Source organism: Amblyraja radiata, chromosome 15 (assembly GCF_010909765.2).
Source record: "Amblyraja radiata isolate CabotCenter1 chromosome 15, sAmbRad1.1.pri, whole genome shotgun sequence".
Taxonomy (NCBI): Eukaryota; Metazoa; Chordata; class Chondrichthyes; order Rajiformes; family Rajidae; genus Amblyraja; species Amblyraja radiata.
Genome location: NC_045970.1, coordinates 39,445,219 through 39,460,683, shown reverse-complemented (window position 1 = coordinate 39,460,683; position 15,465 = coordinate 39,445,219). Strand labels below are relative to the sequence as shown.

Sequence of the window (15,465 nt, the reverse complement as noted above, 5' to 3'; positions counted from 1 at the left end):
GGCCTCAACTACCTTCTGTGGCAGAGAATTCCACAGATTCACCACTCTCTTTTAACCACACCCTTTTAAAGGAGAGGGGCAGAGTACATTAAACAAAGCAGCTAAAAGCACAGAGAGCTTTGATAGAGTGACTGAAATAGCCAAGGGGCGTGAATTGGAGGAACAGAAATCGGGAGAATATAGATCACCAGCAGAATACATTCATGGGAAAGGGCGAGGCTTGGAGGAATTTGCAAAGTGTGCTTTTACCAATTAGGTAAATTACTGACAAATGAGCAAGCCAAATTTTTGTTTTGTACCCAGATCTAGGAAACAAATTGGTGGATCTGTGGTTCACGAGCATTTCATTCATCCCCGGCAAAATGCTCAGAGTCATCACTGATCCCGTCTGTAAACAAATGACTGTGACCCTGAACTCTCCATCCAGCTGATCCTAGGCATAAAGCTGCCGCTGCCACTATGCAGTGCTCGGTTAGGATTTCCGAGACTGCCCATTTTTCCCCCTGAATTATGCAGAGCAAATTCCGACAGCAACAATGGAATCCGAGCGCTTTGTGCCTCAGCTAACCTGGATCATCAATCAATGGAGCAAAGGTCTGACAAGCACCTTTTATTAAAGACCCTATAAAGAGGCTCCATCATTTGCTGCCTCCCTCACCCCAAATGATAAATGAGCTGCAGTTATTAGCATCCCATTTTAATGACAAGCTGCACCCAATATTAACTGTACTTGTCCAGATATAAAATTAATTTTCTAATTACTGTAGCCTCCAACACAGAAATCTAGATTTAACAGACTAAAGCAACTAATTATGCTTTATTTCCCATCCTTCACACTAAAATATTATTATGTTAATTCTTTAATATTTGCTAAACGTTCTCTAAGATTTCACACAAATGTCAGCATGTCAATACAAATAATCCAAGCGTAGATGAACAAACCCGAGGATGCTGCTGCATGCTGTATCGTCCATATTCACATGCCTTTCATTAATGTTAAGCCTAAATGTGTCACTGAGCAGTTATGAGGAGGTTTAATTTGCATTAAGATGCCCACAGTTAATAATAAGCCTGACCCAAATCTATCTTAAATCGAGGAGACACAAGAAACGGTCCGTAGCAGGGTCCCGACCCAAAATGTTGTCTGTCCATTTCCCTCCACAGATGCTGCCTGACCAACTGAGTTCCTCCATTACCCTGTGTTTTGCTACTGTAAGTAGGGTTGCCAACGTTCTCACTCCCAAGTAAGGGTCAAAAAGTCGAAATAAGGGACAAATTCCCGACGGCATGAAGTACAGAAGGCCTTCGTCGAGTCACCGCTGATGGCCTTAACCCATGTTTTTTTTGCTTCCCATTGCTTGTAGCTGCACAGTCTTTTCTGTTTTGCAGGTTTATCCGTATTTGCACATGCAAACCGCCTAAACAACACCAGACGTTACATAAACTTTTTTTTCGCAGGAATTGGATGGAGAGAAAAAAATAACACAAAGCGCTGGAGTAACTCAGCAGGTCCAGCAGCATCTCTGGAGAACATGGAGAGGTGACATTTCGAGTTGGGACCCTACTTCAGACTGATTGAGGTCGGAGAGTGTAAAAGCTGGAAGAGAGGAGGGGCAGGACAAAGGGCCGGGCAAGTATAGACACAAAATGCTGGATAACTCAGCGGGACAGGCAGCATCTCTGGAGAGAAGGAATGGGTTTTGGGTCGAGGCCCTTCTTCAGATTACGTGGACACGGGCAAGGGCAGTTTTAATAGGCAGATGGTTGGACAAAGGCCGCAGAAACCTGGAGAATACAATGAGGGTATGTCTCTGTTAGAACATGACTAGGGTAACCCTGAAGGATAAACTTTGAACAAGGTTATCGGGTCAATGAGATCAATGCGAGTTAGAATGGAAAAAAAGTCAAAAGAATGTATGAATTATAAAATACAGAACAGGCAGATAGATATGCCTGGCAGGTCTGTCTGGGAATGTCCTCCCAGAGAGAAGAAAACATAAAAAAGGGAAAATGTCTTTGAATCTTCAGCACAAATGACCAAAAGGGGAACATGCTGCACTTCTTGCTTGTACCTTTGAATCCTCAGTACATACTGCCTTATGGCACATTCCTTAAAACAAACACCACATTCAAAGATCTTCGTGGAATTGTTTTAACGCTTTGAGATAGCATGAGCAGCTTCAGATTTCAAATATTTTCCAAAACAACAAAGGTTGAAAATCAACAAAAAAAAACTGTAAGATGCGGGAAATCTAAAATAAGAACTGGAAATGCTGAAAATACTGCACAGGTTTGGCTGCAATTGTAGGAAGAGAAACGGAGTCAATACTTCAGGTCAGAGGCTCCTTGTCGGGGGGGGGGGGGGGGGGGGGGGGGGTGGATGGGGGCTGCCATTGTCTCCGACAACGGTACAACCAGTGTGACCATCAGATTAAGCTTAAAACAAGGCTATCTGGTCAATGGGAGAGGTTACAGGCTAGACTAAATATGGTTGGCATTACACAATACAGAGCATGGAAGCCTGCCAGGCTAAGAAATCAAGGGACAAGTTGAAGGGCAACCTTTTCACATAGAGGGTGACGAATATATGGACCATTACATGAAAGGTATTTGAGGCAGGCACTATAACAGCATTTAAAATACATTTGGCCAGGTACATGGATGAGAAAGGTTTAGGGAAGAGGGATATTGTCCAAAGGCGGGAATACTACCTTAGATGCCCAGTTGGGCTGATGGACCTGTTTCCATGCTATATGATTTTTTGACACATTGGACCAAATAGCTCACTCTAGCTTCTTACGTTCTTAACTTTTGAACAGCAAAAATGTTTAATTTTTAATTCACTTAGTTAAAACATTTAGTTAACATTTCCATCGTAGAATTCAATTATGTCTTCTGGAATCACTTTGCCCTTGTAAGAAAAACATATAAGCTTTTGTATATACATCAGTTAACCACTATCAGTCATTTTCCCACTTCATCAACTCAATTTGAAATGTTTATTCAGCATAACTTCCTTTCATAATCAAATATTAGTTAGCTATTGTAATAACAAGAAACTGCTGATGCTGGTTTAGACCAAAGAAAAAGTTGTTATTTTCCAGCTTTCTCTCCTGCTCCCTAGTAATCAGTCTGAAAAAGCGTTCCAACCCAAAAAGTCACCCATCCGTCTTCTCCAAAGATGCTGCCTGACCCGCTGCGTTACTCCAGCATTTTGTGTCTTCCTTGGCTTGCTTTTGTTGCTTTGTACTGCCAAGTACATTAACATTTACAATTTATTTTAGTATTTTCTGCCTCCATGCACATCAAACTAATATCAATTCCAACCCCCAAGCTTTTGAATTTTGTTAGAATATAAAATGTTTCAAACACTGCAGCTCAACCCTTCACCTAATGAGCTGTGAGCAATTTCTGCCACTGGTTTTCACCATAATGTTTGTGTTATGTGTGGAGTTCAATGTTATGATGTTATAAAGGCAGGTATCATAAATGTCTACCTCCCATGCTTCATATATAAGCCTTGGAGCCTTAATACACTCCACACTACTCCCTGTCAACAAATGGGTAAGTGCGCAGGTCAGCTTTTACCTGCTATTCCCACTCAGTAAACTTGTATCCACTGAACAGCTCTACCCAGCCCCACATCACCATGAGGGCTCTGTCGCTCTCATGAGACCTGTCCTTCTCATCTTTTTCAGCTGACCTGTCCTTCTCAAGTTTCAGCTGAACCTCAACTATTTCTTAACCCTTCTGTTGCCAGAACGTCAGCTTGTTCAATATCCAGCCACGGACAAACAACAATTACATGCAAATAAACAGGATGCGGGGAGGTTACCCTCCAACTTTATAAAACCTTGGTCAGACTTCGGTTGGAATACTGCGTGCAGATCTCTGCTGAGCAGCAATCGTCAAACATTTCAAAAAATATTCAAATTACCAATTTAAGTTATAAAAAAGAGCCCAATAATTTGATTAGAAAAATTCAAAATTTACCTTTGCCCTGGGAAGAGAGGAGTACAAGAGTACGAAATAAATTTTATTTAATGCATTAATAGAATGTGGAAACCAGTTTAGTTTAGAGATACAGCATGGAAACCTCATCTATTGCATCCGCTACTCTAGATGTCAGCAGATCTATATCGGTGAGACCAAGCGGAGGTTGGGCGATCATTTCGCCGAACACCTCCGCTCGGTCCGCAATAACCAACCTGACCTCCCGGTGGCTCAGCACTTCAACTCCCCCTCCCACTCCGTATCCGACCTCTCTGTCCTGGGTCTCCTCCATGGCCAGAGTGAGCAACACCGGAAATTGGAGGAACAGCACCTCATATTCCGCTTGGGGAGTCTGCATCCTGGGGGCATGAACATCGAATTCTCCCAATTTTGTTAGTACTTGCTGTCTCCTCCCATCCCCCAGCCTTTGGGCTCCTCCTCCTTTTTCCTTTCTTCTCCCCGCCCCCCCACCCCCGATCAGTCTGAAGAAGGGTTTCGGCCCGAAACGTTGCCTATTTCCTTCGCTCCATAGATGCTGCTGCACCCGCTGAGTTTCTCCAGCTTTTTTGTGTACCAGCATGGAAACCACTTCGGCTCACTGAGTCCACACCGACCATTGATCACCTGTTCACACTAGTTTCCCACTTTTTCATCCACACCTTACACACCTGGGGCAATTTACAGAAGTCAACTCAGCGACAAACCCCCACGTTTTGGGGGATTAGGAGGAAACTGGAGCACCTGGAGGAAGCTCACGCGGTCACAGGGAGAACGTGCAAACTGCACACAGACAGCACCTGAGGTCCGGATTGAACCCGGGTCACCAGCTCTGTGAGGCAGCAGCTCTACCAGCTGAACCACTATGCCTATTCCATCTCTGATACTCCACCTCTTCAGTTTATTAAAAGTGCCTGTTGGGTTGAATACCTGTAGAAGTGTACACACACAGTAAATGACTGCTTGCCTGCACAGTGCCAAAGGCTGAACACAAATTCAATACTGGGATATATTTTTGCATGTTATTTCTTTCCACAAGTTCCATCCATTTCAATGACTAGTTCAACATCTGGTATCTTGACTGAGCCATTTATTATGCACGAACATTGAATGCTACAAAGCTGTGGAGCTGGAAACTATTGCGCTGATCCTAATGCCGTCCTCAATCAATGTCCACACAGGCACAACTTCCAACAATAATGGTATCGGAACCAACAATTTGTTCTGCTGTTCTCTCCCTTGTTAAAGAAATTAGACCAAATCTATAGTAGCTCATGACAACAACCAGACGCAGTCAAACAGAGAAAGAACTGGGGACTTTTCAATTCCACATAATATCTATTCCACATAATTCCACTATTCAATTCCACAGTGAAATGTCCTCCTACCATCAGAACAGGGACCGAGTACATGCTCTGAAGGTTGCATCTGGTTTGAGAGATGATTTTTTTCTGCTATTGGATGCACCAAACAAACATAGAACTTACAACAGTACAGAACAGGAATAGATCCTTCACCCCATAATGTCTGAGGACAAGTTAAACCCATCTCCTCGGCCTGCACATGATCCATACCCTGAATATCAGATCGAAAAGCCCCTCAAAATGCCACTATTGTTTATGCTTCCACCACCACCTCTGGCAACCCGCATCTGGCACCCACAGCTCAGTGTTTAAAAAACTTGCCCCGTACATCTCCTTCAAACTTTGTCCCTCTCTCCTTAAAGCTATGCCCTCTAGTCTTTGGCATTTTCACCCTGGAAAAAAAGTTCTAACTGTCAGAGTATGATTCTCATCACTTTGTCTTCTTCTATCAGATCTCCCCTCAACCGCCAATGCTCAAGAAAAAAAAACCAATACAAGTTTCTCTAACCACTTCTTATAGCTAATACCCTCTAATCCAAGCATTCAAGTACCCTCTCTAAAGCCTCCATGTCCTTCCTGTAATGGGGCAAAGTGAACTGCACATAATATTCAAAATGTAGCCTCACCAAAAGTCCTGTATTCTGAACTATTTTGTAATTAAATTAGCATAACTTTAATCTTCACTCACACATGCTGTCTTAACTAAGGCTAGGGGCACCAGATAAATCCAATCACCCTAAAACTTGACAAAAGAAAGCAACTCAATCCATCAAGACTTTCTCAATGAGGCCCTCAGAATTTGCAAATCAGGCACTCAAGGTCATCATTAAATCATCTGGGCCTAATGTAGCGTTTTGTTCCTAGGGCATGTAATTCAAAGCATCCTTGGGCCATGGAAATTGGCCCACAGTGAAGTAGATGGATAAAAGAATTCTTAATGGATATGGCATATATTAGGATGACGGTCAAATAACTTTTTCAGATAATATGAAGATTTTCTCTGAGTGAATATTTGAGCTTCAGCAGGGTAGGTTTAGGTTTAGATTTATTATTGCCACATGTACAATGAAAAGCTTTGATTTGCTTGCTGTCCAAAAAGATCAGATATGCCATACATAAATACAATCACTTCAAACTGGAATATAAAGGGGAAGATACAGAGTGCAGAATATAATTCTCAGCATTGTAGTAGATCAGTTCCGTACAGAAAGTCCAATGTTCTCAATGGGGTAGAGGTGAATCGGACAGTATCCCAGTTTATGAAAAGACCATTCAGAAGCTTGATAACCGAGGAAGAAGCTGTTCCTCAATCCGGTAGAGTGAGCTTTCAAGTTTCTGTACCTACTGCCAGATTGGAGGAGTGATAAGAAGGAATGACTGAGGCGGGACAAGTCTTTGATTATGTTGGTTGCTTTTCCGAGGCAGCGTGCAATGTAGATGGAGTCGATGGTGGGGAGTCTGGTCTGTGTGATGGACTGGGCTACATCCACAACTTCCTACAATTCCTTGGGGTCTTGGGCAGAGCTGTTCCCAAACCAAACGGTGATGTAACCCGACAGTATGCTTTCTATGTTACTTCTCTGGATGGCGAAGGTACAAGCGTAGTGATACCAACAACCATCACCACCCTGGCCACGCTCTCATCTCACTGCTGCCATCGGAAAGAACGTACAGGAGCTTGAAAACCGTGAGCTGCAGGTTCAAGAACAACTTCTTCCCAGAAACCATCAGACTCTTGAACACTGCACAACACTGACCTCAACAACTATGAACTTGTATGTAGACACGATGATTTAGAAGATGCTGGTTTGCAAAAAAAAGCATGAGAGCAGAACAAAGCGAGTGATAGGTGGGTACAGGTAAGAGTGGGGGGGGGGGGGGGTTTATTGGCAGATGGTTGGACAAAGGCCAGAGATGAAAAGTCAAAGCCCAACCTCTCTCCCTTCCTACTACAATCAGTCTGAAGAAGAGCCCTGACCAGAAACGTCACCTATCCAAGTTCTCCAGAGATGCCGTCTGAAGGGCTGAGTCACTTCAGCACTACGTATCTCTTTATGATTTTCTACAGATTGTTTCTTTGGTTGCACTATTATGGTGACCTAATATTATGGATATAATTTACAATATTATTGATTATTATACATTTAACCGTGTGATTGTTTTAATGAACCTGTGAAGCTGCGGCAAGTAAGAATGTAAATGTTCCGTTGCTAGTACATATGACAATTAGACACTCTTGACTCTCATTAAATGCTTTGCATTGGAAACTGTGAACAAATGCAATCAACTGTAGTTTGTAGCAATGGGTAGCAATGGAACAACCTCTAAGTGAGCAATTTACAGATAAAAATCTCAACAGAAAGCCAGTCAATTAATGCAAAAAATAAGCTGTTGAAGGATCTCAAGTTCCTCCGGCAGTTTGTTTTGTGGGTTTCAGCAAGAGCAGTCTCCGTGTGCCAGCAATTATTTAATGTGGGTTCTTCTGATCATCAGACTGAGATTTACAGTATAAGCAGCAACAATTGACTTCTAGGCCATGAGAATTTAGTTCTTTAATTGCCCAGTAATTTCTAGCTGCCACTCAGAATATCAATTTACCACTTCACCAGCCTGGAATCCCACCCACTGACTGACAACCTTGCCATAGTATGGAAACAGGCCCGTCGGCCCACCGAGTCCATGCTGACCATCAATCACACGAGTTCTATGTTATCCCACTTTCCCATCCATTCCCTACGCACTAGTGGCAATTTACAGAGCCCAATTAACCTACAAACCCCACGTCTTTGGGATAAGGGAGGAAATCAGAGCACCCGGAGGAAACCCATGTGGTCACAAGGAGATGTGTAGGAAGGAACTGCAGATGCTGGTTTAAACCGAAGATTGACACAAAATACTAGAGTAACTCAGCGGGACAGGCAGCATCTCTGGAGAGAAGGAATGGGTGACGTTTCGGGTCGAGACCCTGAAGATGGGTCTCTGGTGAACTCTACACAGACAGGACCCAAGGTCAGGGTCTCTGGTGCTGTGAGGCAGCAACTCTACCAACTGCGCCACAGTGTTGGCCTAAAACAAAAATTGCACGCGCACACACATCCCCACCCGTTACTCCTAGGAGACCTGCTGGAGCTATAGTCAACAGGATTCCAACCTGTGAAGGGAATCCCCAATAGATTTCTAGTAAGTGTTCTAGTAACAGCACTTCAGCCCAACTTGCCTATGCCAACCAAGATGCCCCATCTACACTCGTCCCACATGTCCACATTTGGCCCTTATCCCTCTAAACTTTTCCTATCCATGCACCTGTTCAAATGTCTTTTAAATATTGTTATTGTATCAAAGACAGGTGCACGGAGTTGAAATAATATTTAGTTCATCCAATTCCAAAATCGTTCATCTCAGGCTAGGAAAAGATTTGTACTGGAACGAGCCTCTACATGCTCATCCATTAGAAAGGGTAGACCATTGGATGAAGTGCACTTTTTTTCAGATGTCTTGCACTCTGTTGTGTGGTCAACTCACACATAAATTGACACCTCTGTTACCACTGGAATCCAACTGAGCATGTTCCCTAAACATTGCTCAGTTGGGTTCCAACTCAGGGCTGTTATTGCATATGGTGGAAGTGCTGTAAATTTTAATTATGTGAAGATCGACTAAATCTGTTCCTGTTTGCTGGGCTAAACACAAAGTGCTGGAGGAACTCAACAGGTCAGGCAGCATCTGTAATGGGAATGCTCAGGCTGTGTGGATTTTAACTCCAAAGGCAAGCCTTCTTACTTGAATATAGACAATGCACGTAGACATTTTAGTTTAGAGATACAGCATGGAATAAGGTTCAGGCCCACCGATACCATGACAACCATCAATCACCCGTTCAAACTAGTTGTATGTTATGTGTATGAAGGAACTGCAGATGCTTGTTTAAACCAAAGATAAACTTAAACTGCTGGAGTAACTCAGCGGGACAGGCAGCATCTCTGGAGAGAAGGAACGGGTGACGTTTCGGGTCAAGACCCTTATTCAGACTGGATATAGGTTTTGTCTACCTTCGATTTTCCAGCATCTGCAGTTCCTTCTTAAACATTCAGACTGGTATGTTGTCCCACTTTCTCATCCACTCCTTACACACCAGGGCCATACACAGGCAAATGGAACTAGCTTAGAAGGGAAATTCTAGTCAGCATGGACAAGTTGGGCTGAAGGGCCCTGTGGCCACGCTGTATGATTCTCTGGCTCTGCAACTCTACAGCAGTCAATTAACCTACAAGCCCCCACGTCCTTGGGACGTGGGAGGAAACTGGAGCACCTGGAGGAAACCTACTTGGTCAAAGGGAGAACGTGCAAACTCCACACAGATAGCACCCAAGGGCAGGATTGAACCCGGGTCACCAGCACTGTGAGGCAGCAGCTCTACCAGTTGCTCCACACTTGGCAAGTCAGCATGGTGCTCAGTTGTCATGTTGTCATCCAATCGAGCCACATCTCCATCGATCCTTTAACTATCAGACAGAGATTGTCATGAATATTGATATAGGTTTTGTCATCTGCAGTACCCAAAGTCAGTGACGAGGACATTAAGCAGCACCTTAAGCTTCTTCCACAACACAGGAGTTTGTGGAATAATCTGGGAGGCTGCTACACCAATAACAAGGATTTTAAATTCAGAATTTGTATAGTCAGTGATGGGAACAATGTTTATTACGCACATACACCGAGATAAATTTGTAGTGCAGAAGCACCTTCAGTTTAACATACACGCAAAATGATTTCTGCTCAGCAACAAATGGAAGTGTAATTTCAAAGTTAACTGCACCAGTGGTCCAGATAAACTCTGACTACAAACCAATTATAGTTGCCGTGTGAGTGCATCCTAAAATTGGAAGTAATGGTTGGTCTGAATGCATCCCAAGGTAAGAAAATAGCAGGAAGAGCATGGGCAAAATAGGTTACAGAAGCTCATCGGTGATGAAAACTTCATGATTCACTGATCAAAATACATTCCATCATAAAGCAGTTACAGTACATTGCAAATTCATCCGAAGCTAAAGCAGATGCCCTTTAAGATCCAGAGGACCTCTAGTTTAATTGAAGGATACAACGCGGTAGAAGGCCCTTCGGCCCACCAAGTCAGTGCCGACCAGCGATCCCCACACAATAACACTATCCTACACACATTAGGGACAATTTATAATTTTTCGAAAGAAGAAAAACATACCAGTATGTTTTTGGAGTGTAGGAAAAAACCGGAGCACCCAGCAAAAGCCCATGCGGGCACAGGGAGAGCGTACAAACTCCTCACAAACTGTGCCGCCTGCTCTAATTACAAGGTGAGATTGTTTAACCCCACTGGCCATAATAATTTGCTGTATAACCAGACAATAACACGCCAGGTGATTCCATTTTATATCACAAAAGATCCAGAGATGAGAAAACTTGGTCTCATACGAAGACTATAATCTTCTCTCCTTCAGTCACGGTGGCGCAGCAGTAGAGTTGCTGCCCTACAGCGAATGCAGCGCCGTAGACCCGGGTGCGATCTCTACTATGGGTGCTGTCTGTACGGAGTTTGTTCGTTCTCCCCATGACTTGCGTGGGGTTTCTCCGAAGTCTTCGGTTTCCTCCCACATTCCAAAGACGTACAGGTTTGTAGGTTAAATGGCTTAGTAAATGTAAAAATTGTCGCTAGTGTGTGTAGGATAGTGTTAATAGTGCGGGGATCGCTGGTCAGTGCAGGGATCACTGGTCGGTGCGGACCCGGTGGGCCGAAGGGCCTGTTTATGTGCTGTATCTCTAAACTAAACTAAAGACAATCGAGTGATATAATAAACTGCTCGCTATTGTTTTTGTATTTGTAATCAAAATAAGAAAAAAACAATTACACAAACATTACACCTGCATTTGATCCATTATATCAATCCGTTCGATCAGAACCCACAGTCTGCTTTTGCTTGTTATCAAGTCTGCTGAGCATCCTACTTAACAAAAACATGCTTTGAAGTCAGGTAGCACATTTATTGTTCTGTATACTTCGCATAAATCATTTAAATGGCTCTCTCTGGTATTTCACTATAATAAAATAATCTCTTCACACTCAATACCTATCTGTAAAGATTAAAATTTATCACATTGCCGGCTGTATTTTTACAAAATCACACACTCACAAACGATTGAAAAAACAATGGAGATAAATAAAAGTAACGGCAAAAATAAAAGTCACAGAATAATACTGGAAATACAGAAAAGTCTATCAGACAACAATGAATATTTTAGAAATTCTTTATCAGCTTATCAAAACACAACAATATTTCTTTACAGCTGCTGACAGAAACATTTTTGTACTCTCCAGCAATTTTGATGGCAAACTGATAGCTCTATCCTGTGCCACCAAGTTTCCAACTCTTAGGCAGCTAAAAGAGATTGTATTTGATATGAAGCCAACTCATCTCACGCCTACCCCACATGCGCAGATAGTGACTACATGTCTGGGCACCATGATCTCTCCAGTTATAAGCAGATCCAGTTATCATCCATCCCCATGACCGGTGGTTTATATCCCACGTAAAAACATAATTATGGTTCATTCAGCCCCTCATGCCTGCACCACCGTTCAAGTAAACCTCCTGGAGATCTTTGACCACAGACCACACATCTGCTCTAACTGCATTTTCCTTGATTCTCTGAATATCACATCATCTCCCAACAGTAGATCTAAACACAATTAATCCCTCCTCCGAGACATCCCACCCCAACCACACCAGCTCAGGATGCCTAGTACCCCAGCCAAGATTTACAAGCACAGATCAAATGGAAAGTTGGGCAGAGGGAACTGAATCCCAACGTCGCAAGAAGTCATATGGTATGCTTGCATTAATTGCTAGGAGCATTCAGTATATGAGTCAGGAAGTCATGATGCAGTTTTATAGGACATTGGTTAGTCCGCAATTGGAGTATCAGAAGGCAGTGGAGGCCAATTCTCTGGATGCTTTCAAGAGAGTTAGATAGAGCTCTTAAAGATAGCGGAGTCAGGGGATATGGTGAGAAGGCAGGAACGGGGTACTGAATGTGGATGATCAGCCATGATCACAGTGAATGGAGGTGCTGGCTCAAAGGGCCGAATGGCCTACTCCTGCACCTATTGTCTATTGTCTATCATGTTCAATTCTGGTCACCCCATTATAGGAAGCTATGGAAAGTGTTACCCGAATTATAAAACACTATGATTAGAGGGTATTAAGTACAGGGAGAGGTTGGACAAACGTGGATTGTTTTCTCTGGAACGCCAAATGTTGCAGGAAGACATGATGGAACTATATAAAATTATGAGAGGCATAGATAGTCAGTCGTAACCTTTTTTTTCCCAGGATGGAAATATCAAATACTAGAGGGCATAGCTTAAAGGTGAAAGGGGCAAAATTTAAAGATGTGCAGAGCAAGTATTTAATACAGAGGGTGGTAACTGTCTGGAACGTGCAGCTGGGGGGTGGTAGTTAAGATAGTGGCACTTTTGGATAGGCACATGGATATGCAGGGAATGGAGGGACATGGATCATGAACAGGCAGATGAGGTGGTCTGGGCATGATGTTCACCACAGACATTGTGGGCCGAATGGCCTATTCCTGTGCTGTAACGTTCTTTGTGACGCATTTTGGAGAGTCAATTAGGATAGGACATATACAGTAAATGGGACAGCACTAAGGAATGTGATGAGAGATCTTGGGAGTCCAAGTCCCTAGTTCCCTGAAAGTGGCCACACAAGGAGATGGGGTGGTGGAAAAGGCACATGGAACATTTGCCTTCGTAGGTCAGGGATGGAAAATAAAGATAGGGAGGAAATGTTGCAACTTTACAAAACATTGGTCAGATTGCATTTGTAGTACTGTGTGCAGTTCTGGCCATCACACTATTGGAAGGATGTGTTTGCATTGGAGAGGGTGCAGAGGAGATTCACCAGGATGTTGCTTGGATTGGAGGATGTTAGTTTTGGGGAGAGATTGGACAGGCTGGGCTTGTTTTCCCTGGAGTGCAGGAAGCCAAGGGGTGACCTGACAGTACATTTGCTTACAAGCCATGGATTGGGTTGATATTTCCAATAGTTAATGTTTCAAAAAGATGTCAAAGGTTTAAGGTGAGAGGAAGCGCTATAAAGGCGACCCAGGATTAAAAAAAATTGTTTATACAAAGAGTGGGTGATATATGAAACACACTGCCAGAGGAGGTGGCGGAATCAGATAGATTCACTATGCTTAAGAGGCGTTTGGACAAACACTTAAATAGGTAAGACATATTTACAGTCCAAATGTGGGCAAACGGAATTAGTGTAGATGGGCCTAAAGTTCGGCATGGATGTGAAGGACCAAATGGCTAGTTCCCGCTCCATCCGTGACCCCGTACTGACTTCTTCCCAGTGACCCCATCCTATCCCCTCCCCCCGTCCTGACCCCCTGCCCAGTGACCGCAGTCCTCTACCCCTGTTGTGACCCCGTCCGACCTCCATCTGTGACCCCCTTCTAGTCTTATCTCCCCCCACTCCAATCCGTGACCCCCATCCTCACCCCCTGCCCAGTGACCCCATCTTGCCCCTTGTCCTTGATCCATTCCTGGCCCTCTCGTGATCCCTATCCATGGCAATACTGTGACCCTGTCATTACGCCCTTTAACCCTGACCTTATCCCCGTCCATGACCCCTGCTCATGACCCATCCTACGCCTCCGTCCCTGTCCCCCTGCCCAGTGACCATGACCTGCCCCACCCCCCACCCACCTTGCCCTCCTGCCCAGTGACCTCTTCCTAGCCCTCCCGTGACCCTGTCCTGCTTCCCTGTCCATGACCCCGATCCATGACCCGGTCATGCCCACACATGTGACCCCACACGTGACCCCCACCTTCCCCCTTCCCTCCTCCGAGCCCAGTGACCCTCCCCCCCACCGGCGCCTCCACTGCGACCCGGCCCCCCTCCCCGCTCCCCGCTCCCCGCTCCCCCCCCTCGCGGCCGCCATTACCTCCCGCCTCAGGCCGCAGCCTCCCGTCTCCAAGCAGCAGCGACAGCAACGTGACGTCAGCGCGCTCCACACGCACGGTGGGGGTCGACGTCACGGCGTAGTGCACGCCCCTCCCGGCGAATGCTGGGAGTTGTAGTCCATCTCAGCTGCCCTTTGGCCACAACATCTGTGTGGAAGGTACACAAAATTGCTGGGGAAACTCAGCGGGTGCAGCAGCATCTATGGAGCGAAGGAAATAGTGACCCTCCCCCCCTAGATGCTGCTGCACCCGCTGAGTTTCCCCAGCAATTTTGTGTACCTTCGATATTCCAGCATCTGCAGTTCCCGTTTGAACACATCTGTGTGGAAGATGCACCACGACCTCTTGGCTCCCAATCAATACTAAACCTTCTCATAAGCGCAATCACTTTTATAGAGCTCTGAAAGAGGCCCTTTGGCCCATACCAACCATCAGCCACCCATTTATCTCATTATACCACAGATACCACAGATAATGCTGGAGTACAACAGGTCAGGCAGCTTCACTGGAGAACATGGATAGGTGACGTTTCGAGTCGGGACCCTACTTCAGACGCTATGGGTGTCAACCCAAAACTCCACCCGTCCTTTTTCTCCAAAGATGCTGCCTGACCCGTTGAGTTACTCCAGCACTTTGTGTCTATCTTTGGATAACACCAGCAGATGCAGCTTTTTTCAATCTCATTTCACACTCACCCCAATCCCATCTGGTTCCCCCAGATTCTACCGCTCAAGCACATACTAGGGGCAATTTACAGAAGGTCAATCAACCTAAAAATCTACCCTCCCTTGTAAAGCTGGTCACCGCTATGAAACCTGCTACCTGCCCCCTCGACGTTTTCCCCTCTGCCCTTCTGAAGGATGTCTTTGCAATAGCCGGTCCCAGCATTCTCGCCATCATCAACAGTTCTCTGGCCACTGGCACTGTTCCTACCTGCTTCAAACACGCGGTGGTCCAGCCCCTCCTGAAAAAAACCTAACCTAGACCCCACCTTGCCTAGCAACTACAGACCTATTTCCAAACTGCCTTTCCTTTCAAAAGTCCTTGAAAAGGTAATTTTAAATCAACTTATGCCTTACCTACACCAAA

General features: G+C 44.7%; 1 protein-coding gene across 2 annotated transcripts in view; it reads right to left on the bottom strand.

The window, feature by feature from the left end:
* r3hcc1l (R3H domain and coiled-coil containing 1 like) overlaps positions 1-14,419 on the bottom strand; it is a 212,820-nt gene extending 198,401 nt beyond the window's left edge. For both annotated transcript variants that reach the window (XM_033034151.1, XM_033034150.1), the window contains exon 1: positions 14,358-14,419. The gene's annotated coding sequence lies outside the window, so the exon portion shown is untranslated. The remainder of the gene's footprint in view (positions 1-14,357) is intronic.
* Between the last annotated feature and the right edge of the window lie 1,046 nt (positions 14,420-15,465).